This window comes from Leuciscus leuciscus (assembly GCF_965113295.1).
Source record: "Leuciscus leuciscus genome assembly, chromosome: 17".
Classification (NCBI taxonomy): domain Eukaryota; kingdom Metazoa; phylum Chordata; class Actinopteri; order Cypriniformes; family Leuciscidae; genus Leuciscus; species Leuciscus leuciscus.
The window spans coordinates 13482038-13487297 of NC_138741.1; positions in this window are offsets into that span (position 1 = coordinate 13482038).

Sequence of the window (5260 nt, forward strand, 5' to 3'; positions counted from 1 at the left end):
ATGCTCACATTCGATGGCGTCTGGCACTTTGGAGAGGTGTTCTCTTCATGGATGAATCCCGGTTTTCATTGAACAGGGCAGATGGCAGATAGCGTATATGGCGTCGTGTGGGTGAGCGGTTTGCTGTTGTCAACATTGTGGATTGAGAGGCCCATGGTGGCGGTGGGGTTATGGTATGGGCTGGCGTATGTTATGGACAACGAACACAGGTGCATTTTATGGATGCCATTTTAAATGCACTCAACTCTATGCAAAGGAGATGTGTTGCACTGCGTGAAGCAAATGGTGGTCACACCAGATAATGACTGGTTTTCGGACCCCCCCTGGACCCCTCCCGGACCCCCCCCGGACCCCTGTCCACTTCACTGTGTGAAGTTTGGTATTGAGCAGCAGCCCATCAACTTGCCTTATGAGTTAATGTATATCATAATATTCTCTATTAATGAACCATTATAAAACCCTCTATTATTTCTGGTTTATATTAAAGAGTTATACTGAAGTTCTTGATATGTCCAGACATGCTAGTGACACTTGTGCTCAAGCTTAAGAACAAACAATCAAATTAATGGATGAAATTGTAAATGAGAATTCAGTTTTTTCCAAAAGCCCTAGTACATGCAACCATCTAGCATTCAATACTTGCATACACTTGCTGCTGTTACAATCAGCCACATTGCATGCAATTTTATCAGTCTGCTGAGGTAATGCCTGTGTATCTTTCTTCTGTCTTGCTTAGGAACTCCCACTAGTTACCTGATGCCAACACTGTGGTTTAGCTGGTCTGACTATAATTTTGGGCAGCAGCCAAGTAAGAGTAAGAGTATTAAGCAGCAAATGGTACATTTACCATTGTGATTACTGACCATCAAGAGATGATGATAAAGATTTTGACATTTCTTTAATTTAATACTGTTGAAAAATGCAATGCATGAAGGTTATACACAGTTGGATTTTGTCCATATGTTCCACATAGGTGGTAATGTAAAGTGACATGGATGGACACACAGCAGTGATTTAAAACCAAAGATCAGCAACAAAACTGGCCAAATCTGACCTGATGATGATTATAAATGAACCGTATAACATTTGGTGACTCATACCTCCACGTCAGCCTTAACCGCATGCAACGATTGTGTTACAAGCAACTGAGCAACAACAGCACTGCAATTTTTATTTGCTTTAATACAAAGTCATTGATATAATCAAAAATTCTATTTGATGGTCCATCTAACTGAATGCATCATGCAACACTCATATTACAACAAATATTATTTCAGATATACAGTATATTTACATATATGCAATATATTTATATTAATTTTATATATATATATATATATAGACTAATCTTCATTATTCTTTCCCAAATTAATGCATTCTAGGAATTTTGGCTGAAGACATTTTGTGCTTTGTCATTTCCAAACTTGAAGCCAGGACATGCTCTTTAAAACAGCTCTAACAGAAGTCAAAAACATTACTGAGGGGCTTAATTTCAATTGTCTTGATAGGTGTTCCACAAAATGCCATTCTAGGCTTAATGCTTCTTCCCTTTTCCCACTCCAGTTGGTAATATGCTGGAAAAAGTTCCCGTAAAGGTGACATGAAGCATTCAAAGATCCCCATAAGCTGATTAGACTTTGCTGAGCACATGATCTGAAAATGTTCAAAGTAACAATGTATCCGCCAATGAAAGCTCCTCAAGCTTATAGCATCAAGGCTGAAAGATGCATATACGATTAGGCTATAAAAGATATTTGTCCATCCCTGACTTCATAAACAACACCCTGCCATTAACTCCACCAAACTGTTTGGCAAAACATGCTTTGTTAATGAAAAACCTTCACAAAATCTGTGCTGGCAGTGGCAACCTTTTTAAACTCACCTAACATATTGGCATATAAGAAGGAAAATAGCATATGAGTGAAGAGAAATTTGGCATCGAAAAGGTATCTTTAAAGAGAGAGAGAGAGAGAGAGAGAGAGAGAGAGAGAGAGAGAGAGAGAGAGAGAGAGAGAGAGAGAGAGAGAGAGAGAGAGAGAGGCCATTTTATTATGCCTTTGGTACGTTTAAAAATGTTGCTGATAAAACCACCTGAGCTGTGTTTCCCAAAATCATTGTAAGCCTGGTAGATCATAGAACCATTGGCACCAATGGACTCTATGTACGATCAACTTAGCTCACAATGCTTTTTGATCAAAAATACAATAAAAAACAGTAATATTGTTATTAATTAGTAATATTGTCAACTTAGGTCACGATGCTTTTTGATATTGTGAAATATTATTCGAATTTTGAATACATTTTCTATTTAAATATATTTTAAAATATGATTCATTCCAGTTATGGTAAAGCTGAATTCTCAGCATCATTACTCCAGTCTTCAGTGTCCTGACCCACCAGAAATTATTCAATGCTGAAGAAACGTTGCTTATTATTATCAATGTTGAAAACCGTTTTGCTCAATATTTTTGTGCAAACAAGATCATGAAAACAGTTCCAAAGAATTGTTACAATTCTTGTAATAATGTAAAAGTCTTTACCGGCACTTTTGATCAATTTAATGCATCCTTGCTAATTTCTTTTAAAAAAAATGAAAAAATCAATCTGACCCGAAACTTTTGAAAAGTAAGTTACAAATAACTGTACAAATTATTGAAAAACAAAATGTCTACACCAAATGATTTTCACATTATTAGACCCTAAAGCATCACATAATGGGCAAAGATAGAGCAAATCAACAAGATGACAAAAAAATTACCTCTGAGAATCTTTCATTGTTACGGTCATTGGTCATATTGAGAGTCAAAATCAGTTAGATTGTCCAGTGCAGTCTTTAATCCTCTAATTTAGGATTTCTGCAGAAACAGTGGTGTTGCAGTCCTTTGAGAGATTGACAAAGACTTTTGGAAATCTGTGTTGAACATATCAGACCAGCAGTGTCTGCTGTGTTTTGATGAGGAGCAAAAACTAGAGCATGTATCTACATAAGGTCTGTTTATGTTGAATCCATGTGTTTGTTAAATGCCAGAATGCTGTCTGTTATGCAGAGAGGATGAGACGCACGATACATTTCTTACATAATTGGGTGTGGATGACTGACAACCAATGGAGTGGTTTTAAAAAAGCCCAGATTGGAGCAGCGAGCTGCACGTTTTCCTCTCTCCAAGTTGGGGCAGGGAGAGGAATGTTCTACCGCTGAGATTTTTAAGACATACAGTAACTTTGTGGGTGACCTCAGGAAAAGGGTCTTAAAATTCTGACTGAATGTGTCTATATGTGTGTACATTAGATTGTTTGATCAGCAAGCCACATGACAAGCCACTTCTACCAAGAGCCCACCAGTGAAGATGTGAGGATATAGAAAGAAAATACAATATCTGTTTTTTCATATTTTAAATAATAGTAAATAATAAGTAACTTAGTTCTATAAAAATGCAACATAGGGATATTAAAGTTAGGATTTGAGAATAACTTCAAATGCTTTAAATATTGCACTACATTATTAGTACAAAATAACTCAGTTTAACAGTCCTATATACGCATTTAGGTATTTTGAACTGGAATTAAAAAAGTGAATGAAAAATATGCAAAAAGTCAAGTGTTAAATGCACATAATAAGTAATAAGATAAAGATTTGAAGTGGCCCATGTTCATACAAGTTGCTTTTAAATGAGAATAAGAGGATTTAAGGATATTGAATAATGTATTTAAACATAATTGCGTACATAAAATATGCTTTGTTTGATTATTTTAAAAGAACTTTCCTATGACAGCCTGCAAAACTATATCCGCACAATTTGGCATGTTTCATTGCGTTATCACAAATAAAATAATAGACTCCATATGCACAGCTTTTATTAATACACATTTGAATAATATTTGAATAAAGAGTGAAGATGTAAATTTTCCTATAGGCCGTACATCTCTTTTGGCCACTAACGTATTATGTATTTTTATAATGAGAACCTTTATTGTAAATTTTTTTGGCATACTGTATAGATCCACATGTCAATATTGTTTAGTTTATTTACACTTCTAAGTCATGTTGATCTTTAGATTATAGGCCTACTAGTAAGAAATTCCATTATAAGGAATTGGAACTGATTTAACAGTACAATCTGCACAAGACTGAAAGGTTTCTTCAGATATCCCAAAGGGGGAAAAATGCATAATTCTATAGTAGGCTATTAATAAAGTATAAATAATTTGTCTTTTTATGGGTTTAAATTTAATGTGACAAATGATGTTGTAGATTGCAATCTCGACATGCCTCATGTGCAAAAGCATATTGTGAAGAAAGAAAACGGCAAGAATGGCTCTATATGAGAACTTCAGTGAGTTCTTTAGGACAACATGATCTGTATATTCTCCAAACAATACCCTTTTAGGCGAAAGAAAATATTTGGCAAAGGAAACCAGGCTTTAGAGCCCTGTTTAGCATATTGCAACAACAATAGTGTAAGATGAGACGTGTTTCTAAAAACATTTGTTTTAGTCTAGATTTACCACGCATTTACATTGTGCTTATAGCAGATGATTCCATATAAGGAGGAATACCTCTGATGAAAAGAGCTGTTACCGTGTTTGTTACAGGTTCCATCAGACGAAAATAAATGACCAAACCTTATGAAAGAAGAACTTTACGGAAAGGTTGTTTAAAACACATATCTCTTTATTAAAACATAAATCTCTTTAGGTTACATAAAGATTACGACACTTATTTATTCAATCTTCTCGACCCAGAAACTCTCGCCTGCCAGTGCCAAATGATCTTTTTATCAGCTAGGATAGTTTAACACACTGATTTTTCCTAATAATACAATTTCACTTAAGTATACCTCTATTAAATCAACACTGACTGAAATAAATGAGAAATGTCACTCATCACAAAACTGCAGACGCGCCTGTTTGGTTTACGCATAGACTGTAAAAAAAAGAAAGAAAAAAAGGCACGCACACACGCAACCAGGCAGGCAACGCGCGTAGCTGAATTCACCAGAACGCGCTTCTGTGTACACCAGTGCGCGCTAGGGGTCCTAATCGTGTCAAACGTCATTTTTCCTTGCTGCGTCCCATTGTTGCCTGAATCAAAAATGCTCACTAGAACTGTGATCTCTTTATGGCTTAAAATAATGGTCTATAATTGTGACATGCGACTTTGGTCACAAAATTCTTTAATTTTCTTTAATAATATAGTATACATATTATTTACCAAACGTTTTGAAATACATTATATCTGGCTTCACTTCTTTACGGGTCC